General features: G+C 40.8%; 1 protein-coding gene across 3 annotated transcripts in view; it reads right to left on the reverse strand.

Moving 5' to 3' along the window:
• The window catches only part of LOC144687164 (semaphorin-3A-like), a 432,238-nt gene that overhangs the window by 285,699 nt on the left and 126,727 nt on the right, over positions 1-19,812 (reverse strand). Inside the window, exon 1 of one of the 3 annotated variants that reach the window (XM_078552906.1) lies at positions 13,139-13,384. The exons of 1 other annotated variant lie outside the window; for it this stretch is intronic. The gene's annotated coding sequence lies outside the window, so the exon portion shown is untranslated. Of the gene's footprint in view, positions 1-13,138; positions 13,385-19,812 lie in introns of those variants that run through there. One more of the 3 variants, XM_078552905.1, reaches the window with a different exon arrangement.

Here is a 19,812-nt window from a genome sequence, read left to right on the forward strand (position 1 = left end):
TACGTGATAATCAGCAGGAGGTTTCCTTGCTTATGTTTGAGCTGATGAGCATGAGACTTTATGAGGTCTGGAGTCAATGTTGAGGACTCTCAGGGCAACTCCCGACTGTATACTACTGTGCCACAACCTCTGCTGTGCCTGTACTGGGACAGGACATACCCAGGGATGATGATGGTGGTATGATTCCATGATGACTGTGTCAGGCTGTTGTTTGACTAGTCTGTGAGACAGCTCTCCCATTTTTGGCACTAGCCCCCAGATGTTAGTAAGGAGGACTTTAGGTCAATGGGGCTGAGATTGCTGGGTGGTCCATCCGGTTTCATTCCTTTTTTGTGACTTTGTCGCAGTTTGATACAACAATCGACAATTGTTTCTTGGTCATCATCAGACTTTTAATTCCAGATTTTTATTGAATTCAAATTCCACCATATGCTGTGGGGGGATTCAAACCCCGGTCTCCAGAGCGTTACCCTGGGTCTCTGGGGGTCCAGTGACAATACCGCTACACCATCGCCTCCCCGTATAGCTTGTATCTGTAAATCCCATTGTTTCGCCCTTTCTTTGGGTTACTTTTCCCAGAATATAAAAGTCTTTCATGTCGTCCTTATGGCCAACACTTTTGGGAAAAATAATGCCTCATTTATCTCGCCAATTTTAAAACATTTTATCATGTCCCTTTGAAAATTGAACAGCCTCTCAACTTATCTACAAATGCAAATGTTACCTTTAATCTATTCACTTGTCTTACATAGTTCATCCATTTCCATTTCAAAATGCCTGCTTTTACAATTAACTCCTTTGATGATTCAAACCTTGCAGTCTGACTGTCTGCAGTTGAATTAAACTAGTCACACACACACACACACAGACACACAGACACACACACACACCCATAAGCCTGCTTCAGTATCCCACAGTAATATTAAAAAAAAAGATATTTCCTTTACAAAATCAAGAGCCTAGAAAGTAGTAGTTCTCACAAAAGTGTGAGAAGAGCCTCAGAAACAATTAGCAGAAGTGCAATTGCAGAATGTGAGCCTGAAGGATAGGGCAGAGGAATCAAGCTCTACTAAGGAAAAACTGACCAGTGAAGAGAACCAACTTTCGTGTACGAAAGCTGAGTTTGCTAGTGACAAACGAGAACACTGGAGTGTCACTCGCAGGAAGTGGAACACTTGAAAGAGGACTTGAAATGCTTAAATGATAAACTTGTAGAACCAAATTCATCAAAGATAGATCTTCAACTAAAACTTGATTAAGTTCAAGCATGAGAAATCTCTGTTAAATATCATGAAAAATGCCTGCAACAGGAGAAGGAATTGCTGATGAATCAGAACATTTGGTTGATTGCAGAATTAACAACCTAAATTGATTAAATTCTTGAACTTTGATCCAACCTGAAGAATATGAAAGAGGAGATGCACAGTATGAAAGAGCAAGTTCAGACTTAAAAAGCATAATAGGAAAGTTCTAAGAAACAGATTGAGTATCTAATGAGTGAATTGAAGGAGTCTAAGGAGCAGTCAGTGATCATTGAAGAAAGATTCCAATAGGACCTGAATGCCCAGATGAAGTGGTTAAGCTTGTAAAAGGGTTCCACAGATAACTCTGAAACAAAGACAACTGAACTCACCAGAGTAGTTGCTGAGCTGAATGAAAGGATTCATAAGCTTGAAAAACAACTGGAAAATAAGAGAGCAAACAAATAGTTGGGTGACACTGTGAAACAAATGATGCTCCATTTTTGAAAAGTCAACTTCCAGCAAGATCATGGCAGACACCACAGAGAAAGAAAACCCCAGTTCATACCATGAAGGGACAGAGTGAACATTCCCTCCGGAAGGAGCAGGACAAGCCTATGGTCTCCGAACAACGAAGGCCAGCTGTTGATAAGGAAAAGTTCAACTCCAGCTCTGAGAAAAGCAAATCAAACAGAGACAACCAAGTGGCAGAAACTCAGAATACCACAATTTCAACTCCAAGCCAACAAAACTTTCCCAAAACAACTGAGCCGACCACTGCTCTAAATGTGACCAGATGAGATCTGGAAGAATTATTAAGTCAGAAACTTGAGAGGTGAAGAAGGGATAGCGCATAAAGAAAGATTGTACTGTAAATATGTTGGGTGAAGGCTTGAGGGTGGTGTAGGATCAGAATGTTTAGCATAGCAAGGTTTAATGTGGGACCGGTGAACAATACTGCCCACAGTGTGATGTTAAGGGTCACATGACATGGGACCTGGTCGGTCTAAGAGTGTGCACAGACCTGTATAGAAGTAAGCATTGAGTTAGCTCATAGTCTGGGCTATACTTTGTACATATGTATATAGTTATATGTTACCAATAAATACTATTGTTCAACTTTACAAGCCTCTGTACCTCTTTATGAGATCTACTGAACAAACCCTTACAACACAGATCATTTCACTGTGTAGCACAATATATTAGCACAACAATGCAGTGCAATATGAAGCCACTTCAAAAGATCACTTCCCTCAGCTAAATTTCTATGCTACTTACTGAACATCTGTTTGGCTTATGTAGAATAAAATCTCACTGTAAAGCACATCCCCTAACTAATACCTGATGGAACCCATTGAAGCAGAATTCAATGGGTTTTATTTGAGTTCAATATTTTTCACAGAAGCTTTATTATTTATATGCATCACTGGCCTAGTAGCTTCTGATCTGAGGTGTCCACTCATTGGCCATGAGCAGTGAGAAAACCTCGAGTATTTGGCAATGAAGTTGAGCAATTGTACGGGGATGTAAATGTTAGACATGGACATGTTAGTCCTATTTGTGAAGCCCTCACATTTGAATATCAATATCCAAATTCATCTTCAAAAACCGAAGAAAATAAGGACAAACACCCTCCCCCACCCCTGAAAGAACGGGTAGGATTAGCAAAAGCCACTTAATGAAGAAGCTTACTTTATCAATGGAGCTATCCTATCATAATCCTGTACCATTGGATTAAATTTCTTTCTCAGTGGTAATCAAATAAAACTCTGAAATATCTGCCTACCTTCATAATTTAATCCAAACCAGACAGGATTTACATGGATCTAGAAAATAGGAGTCATTATATTTCATGGAATTAGTTGTGTTTCCGGGCTGTATATGGAGTTTTTATTAAAAGTATTTGCATGTTTAGCAAATACTTAGTGAAAACTGTAAACCAAAAAGACAATCCATGAGGCAGATGGCAAAACTCACAGCAGAATTCAATGCCATCCTCAGTATCAATATCCAGGAAGAACTCCACGTTATACTGTTCTACCTGGACCTAGTGGTTCCAAGGGAAACACCCTTCAGCGTTTACCCTGTCAAGCCCCTTCTATGTTCAATGAGATCACCTCCTTCTTCGAAACTCCAGAGAGTATCAGCACAGATTACTCACCCTCTCATCCCAGGGACCAACCTAGTGAACCTTCATTGTACCACCTCAAATGCAAGTGTATCCTTCCTTAAATATGGAGACCAAAACTGTACAAAGTATTTAGGATGTGGGCTCACCAAAGCCCTGGACAATAGCAAGACTCCCTTGTTCTTGTACACCAGTCTCCCTGCAATAAAAGCAAACACACTGTTTGCCTTCCTGATTGCTTGCTCCACCTGCATGCTAACTTTAGTTCCTTGTAGGAATACACCCAAGTCTCTCTGAACATCAACATTTAAAAATTTCACATCTTTTAAGAAACATTCTGGTTTTCTATTCTTATTATCAAAGTGAATAATCTCACATTTCTCCACATTATACTCCATCTGTACCTTGTTGCCCATACACTTAACTTATTTCTTTGAAGCCCCTTTGCACCTTTCTCATGGTTTACATTCCCATCTAGTTTTGCTCAAGTCAAAGCTGATGTTCCAAACCATATTTCTGGACATCCAGAGCCTGTGAGTTTAATTAATTCCTGGTTTAACAAGTCAAATAGGTTACCCACTCCTTTCTTCTACCAGGTTAAGTCCGGTGCAAATCCAGTGTAAATGATAGAATTTCTTATCCTGTAAATTGGAACATATGTAACTCTAAAAAGAATAACTTATAGTTCTATAGCACCTTTTATGACTTCAGAGCATACCTTTCAATACCTTTGAAGTGTAGTTTCTTTCAATTCTTTGATGGGATGTGGGCATCACTGGCAAGGCCAGCGTTTGTTGCCCATCCCTAATTGCCCTTGAACTGAGTGGCTTGCTGGGCCATTTCAGAAGGCAGTTAAGAGTCAACCACATTTCTGTTGGTCTGAAGTCACATGTAGGCAAAACCAGGTAAGAGTGGCTGATTTCCTTTCCTAAAGGACATTAGTGAACCAGATGGGTTTTTACAATGATCAACAATAGTTTCATGGTCACCATTACTGAGACCAGCTTTTAATTCCAGACTTATTAATTGAATTTAAATTCCACCAGCTGCCATAGTGGGATTTGAACCCATGTCCCCAGAGCATTAGCTTGGTCCTCTGAATTACTAGTCCAGTGACATAACCAGTATGCCACCATCTCCACCGATGTAGAACAGCAGCCCATTTGTGCACAGTAAGCTCCAACAAACAGCCATGTGATAATGAACAGATAACCTGTTCTGGTGATGTTAATTGAGGGATGAACATTAGCCAAGACAATGGGGGCAACCCCCCTGCTCTTATTTGAAGGAGTCCCATGAGATCTTTTATGTCACATCTCCAACAGTGCAGCACTCCCTCCGCACTGCAATGGAGAGATGGTGTAAAGTTTTTTGTGGTCAAAACTTCATCCTGGAGCTTTCAGATTCAGAGGTGTGAGTGCCACTCAGAGGGCCATAGTTAATGGAGGTGCTGACATCTTGTGCCAGCACCTGCGCCATCTGAATTTAGCATGTATTTTAGAATGGACATAACCTGTCATATTTGAAATTTCACCCTCATTTCAATCTGATTTTGTCCCCAAGACATTACTCCATTTCAGGCTCCAGACTTGAAAATGGACAACATCACCACCTTTAAGGAAGTCATCTGTGGGAAGCCACTTGTTAATAGTCATGTTTACCCACATGTAATTTCTCTGTCAGTATTTTGAAAAGACTTTGGAAATCTGCAGGCTAAGCACCATGAGTAGGGCTGTTCCAGAAACACAAACTCACTACAACTCTACGAGCTGGCATTTGGTCAGCTTTAGTCTTTAGCTCATTTCAATATTTTATGATGCCCCAGGTGTTTAGCACATGAACAAGGAGAGACATGAGGTCAGGACCGAATTGTTGGGTGTCAGCAGTTAGCGGAGTGCTTGTGGATTCCTCTGCCATGTTGCCAATTATTCTTACATTGGAACATCATTGGAGGTTTATGGCTCCTCGTTCAATTTGGCCACAAGACTGAAACTAACAGTAGTGACAAAGACAGGTGGTTCTCTAAGGAGAGAGCCATTTCTCTCTCAGCACCATTGGGAAGCCCAGTCCAAAAGGGCACTAGAGTCTGGAAAACTACTCAGGTGCTCCAATTGTAAAGCTCAGCTCATTAATTTAAATAAATAGTAGGGCCTGAATGAGCATTGTGCACGGTCTCCTAATGAACTGCCTGATTTCTTTGAGGTGAGTTGAATGAAGGCCTCAAGCCTCTGATGACATTGATGCAGTGCCTGATGTACATCAGTGCAATGGGTGCTGACCAATACATTTTCATCACTCGTTACTACATTTTGGCAAAAAACCATATTCAGTGATCTCCAAGAATCAAGAAACTTCAGGGGAGAAATTCCCAGCAATACAGAAACATATTCCTTTTTGGCAGTACTTTGATTCAATTAAAACCTGCGATTAAGGTTGAATATTCATTCTCAGCACAGGCTTTCAGTCTTTTTGTTAGGATTATAATGGTAATAGCCTAATAATCTGCTAGTCCTTTTGTATTTGGAGAGGGAATTTTAATTTCAAGTTCTTCAGCACATTAACAAGACTGAGCACAATCTGATATCAGACAACATTCTTCTTGTGACATTATTTAAGTGACAAATGACTGTTTATGAATTGATCAACAGTGAACACATGTCTTGGCGCAGTACCAACTGCACCCCTGTGCCACACAATGGATGCACAAATGATCATATTGCCCCTGCAGGAAGGTTTCCCGAAGAAGGATTAGTGAAATCCGTCAGGGCCTCTGTATCTCAAACACAAAGGAGTGAATGCAGCTACAAAGGCATTCCAACGTTAATCATGTTTCAGCCTAAAAATGAAACTCTATAAATTTGAATATGTATTTTTACACAATAAAGTTAATATAAAAAGAAACAAATGTTAATTAGCATGGGGTTGTCAGCTTTCTTTTGCTTTCAGTTGGAGCAGTCAGGGAAGCAACAATCCAGAATGTGCCAAGATTTGGAAGGATTCCATACTCTGGTACATGATTTTTGATTTATCTATGGACAAGATCAGTTGTGATTCATACACAACATGTGGTTAACTTGCACTCACTATTAGTGTATCATATTTGATGAATTATATCTAATACTGTGTAATGTAGGGCATGGTTTAGTGATACCTATTCATCTGTTTGAATTCAGGACTGACAATTGCTGTTTCTGATTACACTGTGGAGTACATGTGTGTACTGAGAACCTTTGCTGAAATATAATCAGGGAACTTTTTTTTCGGTTACTGACAAACTACAGGAAATCTTTCCTGGAAAGTTTATTGCACACTGTCTTTATGTTTTTCTATTTATTTATATCCCTTTTTTCCCCCCCATTTTCTCCCTCCAGTCAGTTAATACATGGCTCCCAAAGCACTCATCAAACAGCCCCCTCTTCGTGTGCCAGCCTATCAGTGAAACGTTGGCAAGCTGTTTCACCAGAGGCTATTGCTGTGGAACCTGACTGACTCCTTAGCTATGCAGCTTTAGCAGGGCTCTCCGGATAACTATCAGGAATGGGAATGCTGCCTAATTTCACTCCTACCAAGTCCACACACACTACCATGGACTGAAGCACACCCCAACTGAGACCGTTTATTCAACTTTGATTTTTTTTTAAGGTGGCACAAGTAGCCACAGCTGCAAAGAGGGTCTGAAGAATTTGACCCTGGTGGTTGACTGAGAAATTATGTTGGGGTACCACTGGGTCACTAAATTAGCATATTTATTTTAGTAAGATTTCAATTCAGTGGAAGAATATCATGTTAATGGGGCAGAAAGGATGTACTCAGACTCCAACTCCTACTAAAATAAACTGGAAAGCAGCTGATATTTGTATTATGAACATATGAATACCTTGCAGGCAAAAGTCAAACTATTTAAGCAGTGACTAATAGTAACATGAGATGTCCAATTAATTTAACATTGCAAATGCATCCGAAACTCTGTAGGGAATTGCTGTCCACCAAGAAAGAGCTTGTCATTTGATAGGTGATCTCTCTCACCTCTGAGTAACAGAAGCCTCTAACTTCCCTACATATAATCATTCATTTCTTTTTCTATTTCCTCAATGTTATTATAGCAAGTACTTCTTTGTCTTTCACATGCTCCTACCAAGGTATACAAATACCACACCAAATGTTTATCCAATCTCATTGTGTTGTTAATGAAAACCCCCAGTTTTCATCCCTCCACCATCAGTAGATATGTCTTAACTACCTAGGCCAAAGTTCTGAAATATCCTCCTTCAACCTCTCTACCCTCCTTTAAGGTGATTGTTAAAACCAACCTCTTTGTTTAAGCTTTTAGTGGCCTGTCCTATCAGCTCAGTTAAATTTTGTCCGAAAGCACCTCCTGTGAAGTTTTATTACGTTAAAGGTGCTAGATAATTACAAGTTGTTGTTGGTTACTGCTAGCTCATTTATCACAGGTTTGAGGAACTCCTTACCTCCCTCAGTCTTCTCCAGTCCCTATATTCTCCAGGCTTTTAAAATATAAACGTAGCATCCCTCAATCACAAGTTTCTGATTTATTGTTTCTTTTATTTTTTCCAAACTTGGCAGTATTGTTTAACATGCACCTTTCCAGAATTCTGAATTTTACAATTACTGCACATGTTAATACTTAAGACTCGTGCATTTGGGTCGGAGAGTTATGCACCTGATTCCTATACAATTACTCATAAGCAAATAATCTGGGCTCTCACTCCTACATGGCAATGAGAAAGTGTTGCATTGTCAGAAGCACCTCTCTGTGATTTAGCTGAAAGTTAAAGGATCAACTTAAAGATGAGAAAATAATTCTCCCAAGGGGTCTTGGCCAATATTCCTTCATCAATTTAAACCATGGCCCTTTCATCCCATTGCTGTTTGAAGGGTATTAATAGTTTGACACATTTGTCCACATAATCAAGTCATTCATTTAAAATTCATTGGATTCAAGAGAATGTGATGTGAAAGTACTCTATACTTGTCTGGCAGATTACTTTAATAATTGTTGAACCAGATTATATATTATGTATATTGCTGGGAGTATCTGCAGAATTGTAATTTAATTGGTGCAATTATAAAGTGGTTGCTTCTCTTCCATTTATGATTAATGTTTGTTACTTTCCTCCCATCTTTAGAATTCCTGCAATATGGACCTGATGTTAATCTTGAGTTAGGTGATTGAGGTCCATAATAAAAGATGTTGATATATTTCATCAGTTTGTTTCTATTTGAGATGAGGCCCCAGCATTTGCTTAGTGCCTGAACAACCAGACAAAGGTTAGCAGGGATCTATGTGGAATTCATTCCAAATTAGTTTATCTGAGTAATAAGCAGCAACTGGGAAGTTTTTAAAATTTGAGAACAGAAGTTAAAAGGCAGAAACTCTTATGTAGGATAATGTCAAGGTTGAAAACAGTAGGTGAGAAGACCAGTCAAGTGGTGCAAGTTTGATTCGTCCATTTAACAGAATTAAGGGAGTAGGAAAGGCATGAAAGGTGACATATTTACAACTTAGGAAGAATACCATAGGAAAGTGCAGAGGAGTTCAAATAAACTTGATTTTTAAAAAAGTTGTTTATGGAGTGAGGCTAGAAGCCGGTAAAGGAGGAATCAGTGTGTATGAATCTGAATGTATTAAGCAGGTGTTGAATATTCCTGCAAAGTGGACATTCAATTTTTAACAAAGACAAAAACGTAGTGTTATTTGTCATGGTAATGTCCTCTTTTTGTGAGACATTTTCTGTTAAAATATAGGATGAATTGAGGAGAATCCTACAATAATGCTTTAGGTTTTAGAATGGTTTACATTTAAGTTAAGCAGAGTGCAGCAGACTCAAATCATAGTTAAATTAAAAAATGAAAATTCACAGAAATAACAAGGCTATTTTTTTTATGCTACCATGGCTTATTAATATTTGAAAAGTGCAGCTGCATAACATCAAATGGATAGAAGGAAACAATTAGAACTGGTTCAACAATATTAGACAGCAGGATTAAACAGATTAAATGTCTGCATCCTGCCTGGACTAGGTGTCTGGATAACAAGCTTATTAATCAATAAATTGCATTTCTGTCCATTATATTTTAATCAGCACCACTAATTGTAAGCCTTTTAACTATCAGCAGACAATCATTGTAAAAGCAATTAATCAAAGAATATAAAAACAGAAAATACTGGAAAAACTCAGCAGGTCTGACAGCATCTGTGGAGAGAGAAAGTCACCATTTCAAGTCCGTATGACTCTTCTTCAGAGCTGAAGAGAAGTAGAAATGTGATGAAATTTATACTGTTTAACGGATTGTTGTCAATCTCTCCTTAGCCCCCACCTATCGCTGACCTTCTATCCAGCTTCACCTGCTCCACCCCCTCTTAAATAAATACATTTCATCACATTTCTACTTCTCTTCAGCTCTGAAGAAGCCATACAGACTCAAAACGTCAACTCTGTTTCTCTCCCCACAGATGCTGTCAGGCCTGCAGAGTTTTTCCAGCATTTTCTGTTTTTATTTCTAGTTTCCAGCATCTGCAGTATTTTGCTTTTATCTTAGTCAAAGAATATGCTGTTGCCAAGGACTTTGAGAGGGCTCAAGTACTCTGGTACTGCACCCACCCCAGGGACGGACCCACGCTTACTGGGAGTGGCAGAGTATCACGGGATTCGCACCCGCAATGTGCTCCCTGTAAGTGGTCCTGCCCTTGGAGAGCATGGAAATTATGCTCATAATCGATTTCTTTAAACACTAACTCCTGATGCCAACTGACAGGTGCCAGGAACAAGTTGTACATGTGCACTCGACTCACATTGCGTTTGCTGGCGCTTATGCAGTTTCTCTCACTGCTGACACCATTGGTCTGAGTTCGCAGCTGATTCCAGTATTGGTTTGCACCTCACTCAGTCACTCTCTCCAGTGGGGTCTGTCTGCCACTGACCACTCCCTACCCTGAGCCCTCGCCAGCCCTTGCTGGCTCACTCCGTCTGCCCCCACAAGCCCTCACCGACCTTTTCTTGAGCCCGCTATCTGGCAGTGGTGACTACATGCATGGCACTCTTGATATATTTCACATCGCAATCAGCTTTCACAAAATTCTAATGCAGAAATTCACATGGCATAAGCACATGTCAACATGTTTGCTGTCTAGAAATAATGTACATCACAGTCTAACCATGTAAGCAGAGCTTACTGACTGACTGCCATTTGGGTTGTTACCACTGGGAAAACATGGGACTCTGATCCAGAGAGAATTCCATAAGTCTGTTTCAACTATTCTACAGGTCTGCAGTGTTTTACTAACCAGAGCTCTTCAGTCACTGACATTGACATTACAGGCAGCGCAGGGAGACGTGAGGGTAATGTGTCCTCTGTAGTTGTGGCATCACCAAAGTCAACCTTCTGTAAATCGAAGAAAAGCACTTGTTTCTCGGACATCAATCGAATGTCACGAATGTCCAATTTTAAAAGGGACTTGTGAGAGAAATAAAGTAACAGCAGCAAATACAAAATAGACCATCTCAGACCTCTCCTGCAGCAAGTGAGCCGCTGAAACCACTGTGGATATGTCAGTATCCCAGTAGTGAAATATGTTGGTTCAAACTATAGTTATTGGAATAGAGACCCAAATCCCAGCAGAGAAAGAAATGCTATTTATTGAAAATAAGGCCTTTTAATTTCTGGGAAGTACAGGGGTGAAACAATGCTGGCCTATTTTCAGAAGTGGGCTGGGAGAACAGCACCCCTCAAACCCCACCTTATAAAACTGGTGCAAAGAATTCAAACACAAAACAATCTCTGTGACTGCAAACCTGGCAGAGGCCAAATGATTGACAGAGGACAAAAGTGAATTATACAGTGATATCTGGGTATAAACAATACATAAACATGAAAATTTGTAAAAGAAGTGTACAAGAAAATGCAAGGTGTTAGGAACGGAAGTAACATTGAAAGTACAGATATTACACACATCATGATATGAGAGAGAGTGTATTGCAAAAAGAAATTTCCGTTGGTTAGGTCACCATGTTATAATCCCCAACTCTGATGGTTAATGCAGGTTAAATCGATTAAGTCTTGGGATGCTACCAATGGTTGCTTGCAGCTGGGGAACAATGAGGCAACTGGCAGCACACAGTAGCTGTTTTTCTGTTTTCAATGACCCAGATGGAGCATCTCAACGACACTGCCTCTCTGGTGAACCTGGCCTCACCACTGCATAGCTCATGGGATTGTACCTTCTGTTTGTTTGCCACCTATGCTTCTGGCACTACTGGACCCTCTGCCTCTTGTCCCCACTCCACTGTGATATACTAACAGGAGTTAGGCAACTAAATACTTGCTCTGAGGCAGAAAACTCTTTCTATACAGTTCATATTCTCCTTTTACTAAAGTCTTTGCTTAAGGCCTTTGCCAACTGATCGTGGGGTTGTGCCCATAATTTCCCTGCCAGAGTTTAAAAACAATCAGCTCGAATAACTTCAGATTGGGTCAGAAATTTTTTAAAAAATCACTATTTGACATGATTAAGTGACTGCATGTGTGCACTATTAGTGGCCCTTTAACAATACATCGGGCTATTTTATTTGCCTCTTTTCCAACTTTCCACTAGCCTTTCCTTTTCTCAAGTCAACATATATTCCGAACTTCAGCAGGGTTGCTTCACTTTCACTCACCAGCCTATCCAGGTCTATTTTTCACCATGATTATCTAACACAGCAATGCTGGCACCCTAGCTACTGATGTGAATGTCTGAAGGTTATCCTTCCTGTTCCCCTTGTCTCCTTTACACGTTATAACTACAATACTCTCAGCCCTAGTGAAGGAGCTCTGCATCAAAGCTCGGTTTCATTAACCAGGTAACCTACTTCTCCCCAGAGGCTGTCTGTGTTTTTTAGGCTGCCGGGTTTTCCGGGGAATTTAGAGGGAATCTGTGGTGGGGGAGGTTTTCTGTCTAATGCTGTTCACGTACACCTCCTAGTGGCACGAGAGGAGTTTGGCGATATCCAGACTAAATTATCCCATCCTCTTGTCAAAGCAGGTTTGATTGGGAAGAGGATGGGAGCGCTAACTCAAATAGGGGGAAATGTCGGAAGAAACAAGAAGCTGATAACTCAAAATGCAGGCAAATTTTACACTTGTGATAAAATAAAACAAACCAAAATACTTCTGCTGCAAACGTTCTGAATTGCAAAAGGCAATGAAGCCAACAAGGGCAGGAACAGCATATTAGACTTCTGCCCAGAAGGGTCTGTACTTTCATTAAAAACACCAGTGTTCACACTTCAAATAGAGATAAAAATAACTCCATTCAGTTTTACAGTTATTTCACTTTCTTGATGCCCAGAAATGAACAAACGATGTCTTGGGGAGATGCTGGAACCTCACAATCTTATATCATTTTCCAGGTCTTCAGAACCAAACTGCACAAACATTTTAATTTAGCAGGGCAACTTTAACCCTTTGAAGAAGCAGTCACCCTCATACGTTAAATAATTACAAGATGACAAGACTTTTACATAAGATTTGGCTGCACACATTTAACAATTTACACTTGTCAAGATGTTATTTTCTGTTCTAAACATTACACGACTAAACATTCACAGTCCTAAGCAAAAACAACTTCAGCACTTAAAGGGTGAATTGACTTTCTCTGTTTATGGTTCACATTATAAACTCACAGACTGCTGAATGGATTCAAATAGTGCCTTCAGGACATGACCTTAAGGAATAGAAAAAAGCATTTAGAAAATCGTAGCTGGCTTACCGAGAATGGCTCAAAGGGGAAAAATGTACCTGAGTGCAAGCATTAATCCCACAGGAGATGACTTTCAGACCTTTATGGAGGATTTAGACCATGAATGCTTTCATTTGAACTAATCAAATATGTCAACTGAGTGCTCATTGCTTTCCTCCGACCAGTGAAAAGACTGTTACTGGATAAAGACCGTAATCCGAGGCTTTGATGCCAGTGTCGAACGGCTGTTCTCTGAGCAACTCCTTCAAGTGTGGAAAAGCAGCAAGGGAATCACTAAGAAAGCAAGAGAAAGACTGGGTGGGCGGGGATAAGGGTAAGAGAGGGGAATCGCAGCCATATGCTCGAAGCAAAACCTAAAGCAGACATAACAAACACATTTACAAAGCCCACTTTGGAAGATTTATTTGCCTTTAACAGGCTTCTGGTGCGAGCTATTGAGCATGCCAGCTCCACCATGCACTCATAGGAAGCACTTTTAATTCAATTTTAACAAGTTCAGCAATTTGATTTTTTCTTATTCTTGAGAAAGCCACTTTATATGCTGCTAATGACTATTGCTGGCTTCGTAAATAATGTAGTCATTTCACTTTATGGCTCACTGCTTTAAATCAGTAAATACTAATTGGACTACTTTCTTAAAAAAAAATCTCATTTCCTCCCTAGGCCACTGCCAAACAGAGTCTCTCTATCACCTGAGACAGGGATGGTAGAATGTATGATGCTTGTGGTCTAATCAACAATAGACTGCTTGAAGTGAGACATTCGGGGGATAATTTTAACCTCACTAACTGGGAATGAGGGGCAGAATGCTGGTTTCACACTGTGCCCATTATCATTCTCTGTTAACTTCAATGAAGAGTAAAATTGGGCAGGTGCAAAGCCAGAATTGCGCCCGATCTCATCAGTTTCCTGGTGGACGAGTTCATTAAAATTACCCCTACATCTATCTCTATCTTGCCACAAGTTCTTTAATACTAAAGCCTGAGTGTGTCTTCATTTCTATATGAATGGCGTTGGGTTTGTAATATTTTGTAAAATTGCCCAATTGCCCTCACCCACCATTCTCCCTTCTGTCGCCATCGTTTTCTCCCCACTTCCTTCCTTCTTACCAGGACTTGGTGAACCTGGGTCTTTAATATTAACCATTGCCTCTGGGGGTGGGTGACATTGGCAAGGCCGGCATTTGTTGCCCATCCCTGGTTGTCAAAGTGGTTTATACAACAGAGTGAACTTGTTAAGGCACTTCAGAGAGCAGCTAAATTGATGTGTGACTGGAGTCACATATAATGGTGGCAGGTCTCATTCCCAAAAGGACATTAGTGAATCAATTGAGTTTTTATGTCAATCTTATAATTATATGGCCACGTTTACTGGCACCAGCTTCTTTATTTCTAGATTTAGAAAAAAACTGAATTAAATTCTTCCAACAGCCACGATGGAATTTGAACCCTCATTCTCCAGATTATTAGTCAAGTAACATAACCATTGCAAGATCATACCCTCATATCATGTTATCTCCACCTCCCTCCTTCTTTAAGACACTCCTAAAGCTCACCTCTTCACAGGTCCTCTTTCTGTGGTTTGGTGTTAAATTTTATTTGATATATGTCCTGTCAAGCAATTTGGAATGTTTACTTGTGTACTAGCAAGAAATGAGACAAATGGTATGTTAGCCTTTATTGCAAGGGGGGCTGGTGTGCAGAAGTAAGGAAGTCATAGCCCAGTCATATAGAGCATTAGTGAAACCACACCTGGAGTAATGCGAAGCAGCAATCATCATCGGATAGACATTCCGCTCAAACTTTTCCATGCCCGATGCTGTTCCGCTTTTCTTGCCGGGTCTTCCAAGCCCGGCTTCTCCAGAAATGCGGAACAAAACTCGGGCCATTACATTCCTCCTTTTTACCCTTTTCACCCCATTCCTCTTCCTCATCTATTTCCTCTTTCTCTTTTCTAGTTTCCTTTCTTATTATTTTACTCACTTTCCTCTTCAGCCCATCAAGTGACAGGATTGAGATTCCACTACCTCCATCTCCATAGCAATCTTTTGCCTTCTCAACAGTCTGATGAAGAGTCATTCGGACTCGAAACGTCAACTGTATCCCTCTCTGCAGATGCTGTCAGACCTGCTGAGTTTTTCCCGGGTATTTTTGTTTTTTTTTAAGATTCAGTAATAGTGGTTTACAGAAAAGTAAAGCATTCTGACATCAGCCTTCAAATTCCAAGGACCATTTGTTTTCTTGCAATGTCATTCAGTGGTTTATTTTACTTTTACTGCATTGTCCATTCTCTGCAAACTCGCCAGGAACAGTCCTCTACACCCTCCTTATCATCCCTGGGTTCATACTCCTTCTCCCTATGATACCTAAGGCACCCTTCAACTCCTGGTCCTCAGTGAGTCTCCATTTGTTCATCCCCTCCGTTAAACTGCCTACCCACCCCACTGTATCCCACCACCACCTCCCCCGCCCCGGGCCCATCCACTTGTTTCTGAATACTTTGATCCTTGTATATCTATCCCTTTTCCCTCCCTTTGATGACTGTTCTATCAGTAACCACAGGATTCCATTCCTAAACTGTTCAAATGCCGTATCTTTAAATAGTTTCTTTCGAACCCAACTCTTGATGTTTTTGATGACCCTGTTTATTTCTCTATTTTTTACTCAGTATATATTTTTTTCCACTCCATGTGAAGCACCATGGGATATTTCCCTGTGGTAAAGGCACAATGTAAATTATTGTGATCGTTAAGTCTGTATGTGTAGAATTTTCCTGGCAACTTTCCCATTCTAGTCCCTAGACGACCTAAACGTTCCCAACATGTTCACTGATGAGCCTACCTTTTTGATGTCTTATTTGGGAGGTGTTCAGTGCCTTGTATTACTTTCGTCCCCTGGCTTGGCCAATATTTCTTTCTTTAAGACTTACTCCTCACTTTTTTTCTAACTTTTAACTTCAAGTTTGCATATGATGTTGTCACATGGTTAAAGAGGTTTCATTTCTTTATTTTAGATTTTTATAGACTGCTAGACCTGGGAAGCATGTCTGATATTCGAGGCCAATTTGTGTAATCTCTTTCTGCTCCATTCATGTGTATCTAAAAAATCTCTTTATTATTAAGAATAAATTCAATTCAATGACTATTCACCATGAAGGTAATTAAAATGATACCTGGATCAAGAACATAAGGAAGGTGTGTCTTGTGATTTTCAGTTGTAGAGCCAGAGCCCTGAGGTGAACAATTGGGACCTTCAGCACAAATACGCAGACCGTGACTGTGGATTGGCTGGATGTGTTGCGACTGAATGATGTTTGAAGTGTTGTTAACACATGAGCTACTTTAGCTTCAATGCCCATGTCAAAAAAAATATATTATGGCAATTGTGAGATCCTGAAGTGTTGGATTTGTCATTTAGGAAAGTCAGCAGTATACATAAATTTACAGTTTCCTCTTTGTAATATCATTGGTCACTCACTGTCAATGCATGACCAAATTGGAATGTTTTAATGTTCACGTCATGGCAACACCATATACAAACTCCAAAACCCCTGTCACAAAATAAAATACAGAGAAAGCCCATCTGCAGCTATTTTAAGGGATCTTGTGAAGGCTGGGTTCAGACATTAGGAGAGAGTTAAAGTACAATGTGATTCATTACACAGGATATTACTGTTCAACAACAGCGGGTTCACAGAATTATTGCTCATTGATACCTCATTACAGCAACAGTTCATAAATGCAGTAAGTTTAAAGAAAGACTATGGTTTGTTGCAAGGCACCAACATTACAAGGCAATGAGGGATACAAAGCCTTGGGTCTCTATACCCAAAGAATAGAGGACCATAAAAGAAGTGACCCTAAACATGTATACATAAGAACAGAAGCTGATGAAATCAGGTCCGAGTTGTACACACTGTTCTGATCTGCAAGCTAAGGAAATCTGCCAACCGTAAAACATAAGGAAATGGAACACCTATTCATCATGCGTCAGAACCATCCCCACACGTGAAGCCAGGAAATCGTGACAGGAACACAGTTTAGGTCCAACTTCACCTCCTTCCTCTCTCTCTTCATTATTGGTATAATTTTCATCCTCATCGGCTTGGTTATAGTTCACAAGGGGATAATTGTGTCTTATTCCTGTTCCTCCTCATCATTATTATTGTTGCAATATCTTCCTCCATCTGTGCTCCCCATTACTGTGGTAGATTTGCAGGAGTACAAGCGAATAATGGCTGAGTATCGCGCCTTGACATTAAACAGACAAAGAAAGTGGCCTGGTCACTAAAACTACTTCTCCTGAGTGAATGTCTCACCCACCTGTCGCTGTGAAGTTAAAATTCTCCAAAATGTTTTTTTTGATGGACTGAAGATATATTAGCAGCTTCGGACAATCCACCAAATACCATCAAACTGCTGTTCATTCGAAAAGCAGCCCTTATCTCGACACTATTGTTCATTCCTGTAGCACATCATTAGCAATGTGCATCTCATATTAACTTTCCCCATTGTAAATAAATGTGTGTCCCATTAATATCATGCCATTTATAAAGTGATGAATTCAGTATTTGCTATATTGGTAGGGCACAATGAATGTAACATAAATAGTACGTTTGGTGGCTCATTAGTGGGAGCTTGACCTATATGCAACAAGGAGCTACCAGAACACTTCCATCAATATTAATGACCTATCACCAGGAGAGATTATAGAAATGTTTTGCTGTGATTTATGTGCTTGTATTGTGGTATCTGGTTGGTGCAGGCACACGGGTCTTTGAGACAAAGACAGAGGAAGCTGTTTCTAATATTATAAATGTACTGGCTCATATAAGTGGGTACTGATCAAAAGCTGTAAATGTGGATGCAATAAACAGTGAATGGCCATTTCTCCCCAAAAACAGTCAGCTCATATTACAGAAGCTAAGTGAATACTGCTTTCAAATTCTTATCTTCTGTATTAGAATCAGGAAGGAAATTATTCCTTAAGTATGTTAATAAACAAGTGACAGGAAAAACTATTACTTTGCTGTAAAGAGGAATAATTCTCTTTGCACTGGACAAGGCCCATAACAGTAAAGTTTCTCATGAAAAGATTGAAATTCTGAATCATAAATTAAAATCAAATCCAAAACTTTGCCTAGTTAAGCCCAACATTTTTAGGTTTTGCTGTTCCGGGAGTATCTTATGTCAACTGCTGCTGCAGCAATGTCCATTGATTGTCCATTATGTTAGGAACTGGTAGAGTCAGGATGTGGGAAAGGAGGTCAGCACGCACAACAGGCCAGGCTGCAAACATATTTTGTAAGTTCATAAGTTGACTCAAAGTTGATCTGAGCAGGATCCAGTTATATGGACATTAAACTGAAAATGGGCACTTGGGTTGTTCATGTTTTGAATTCACTTCGGCTCTCTCTTTTATTCCTTTTTTATGGTTACTTATAAAATATATATAATGCCTTTCACAACCACACCATGTCCCAAAATCCTCTGCAGCTACTGAAGTACTTTTTGAATTGTAGTCACTTCTGTAATGTAGGAAATGCAGCAGCCAATTTGCGCACAGCAAGCTCCCACGTGAGCTTGATGACAACCAAATAATCTGCTCATGAAATTGGTTGATGTGTCACCACAGTGATCATTGTCTGCAAATATCTCGGATGAATTTTCCCTTTGGCATGCGGGGGCAGGTCCTGCACGTCCGCACGTAAAATGATGCGCAGTGACGTCAGGCGAGCGTCCCGATGTCACCGTGCGCCGTCGCGATATTTTGGTGGGTGGTCATGCGATGATGTCCGACATGCGCCCGCCATTAATTAATGAGCCACATAAGGCCCTTGACTCACCAATCGATGCCGATTTTTCTGCACCCGTGCAATCTTCGGGTCGGTGCACAGGCGCAACGGGCAGGCGGGTAGGACACATTTGTATAAACTTCATCCATGGGCGGGATAAGAGGGCTCAGTGGGGTCGCGAGTGTGCACAGTCAAGCATTTATTTCTGAAAGTTTTTGAAACTTGCCTGTGTGATCTGCAGTACTTTAAAACACATACCAGCAGCTTTTTATGGACTCTTAACATTCAGGTCAGCTCTCTGCAGTGAGGAATCTGGGCCTGCAGGTTCCTGGAAGCCTTCCCTTAGTCTGGGAATGGGAGCTGAACTCTCCACTGGAGGCACCTCCTCTGAGGAGGAAGTGAGGGCTAGAAGGGGGAGGAGGTCAGGAGTCCACATTCAGCCTCCAGGGGAGCCACCTTTGGGAGGTCAGGCGCAGGCACAAGGGGTGCAGGGTCAAGAGGTTGTCCAAGGTGGAAGGGGCCACAGAAGATGCCACTATCCTGCTGCCAGGGTTTACAGGTGGCGAAGCAGCTACCTCAATATGACTGATGTGCAGTGCCGAAGGAGGCTCCGTCTCTCAAGGGAGACAGTCAACTATATCTGTCAGATGATTGGCCCTGAGATCTCCCCTAACTGTGTGGGTGGACACCCCATGCCAGCGGCTCTGAAGCTCACAGCTGCCTTCAACTTCTATGCTTCTGGCTCCTTCCAGGGCTCAGTGGGTGATCTTTGCGGTGTCTCCCAATCAGCTGTCCACACTTGTGTCAAGCAGGTTACAGATGCTCTGTTCAGACGTGCATTGACCTTCATCCACTTCCGCTGGGACCAGGTAAGCCAGACACAGCGAGCC

Source organism: Cetorhinus maximus, chromosome 12, assembly GCF_964194155.1.
Source record: "Cetorhinus maximus chromosome 12, sCetMax3.hap1.1, whole genome shotgun sequence".
Taxonomy (NCBI): Eukaryota; Metazoa; Chordata; class Chondrichthyes; order Lamniformes; family Cetorhinidae; genus Cetorhinus; species Cetorhinus maximus.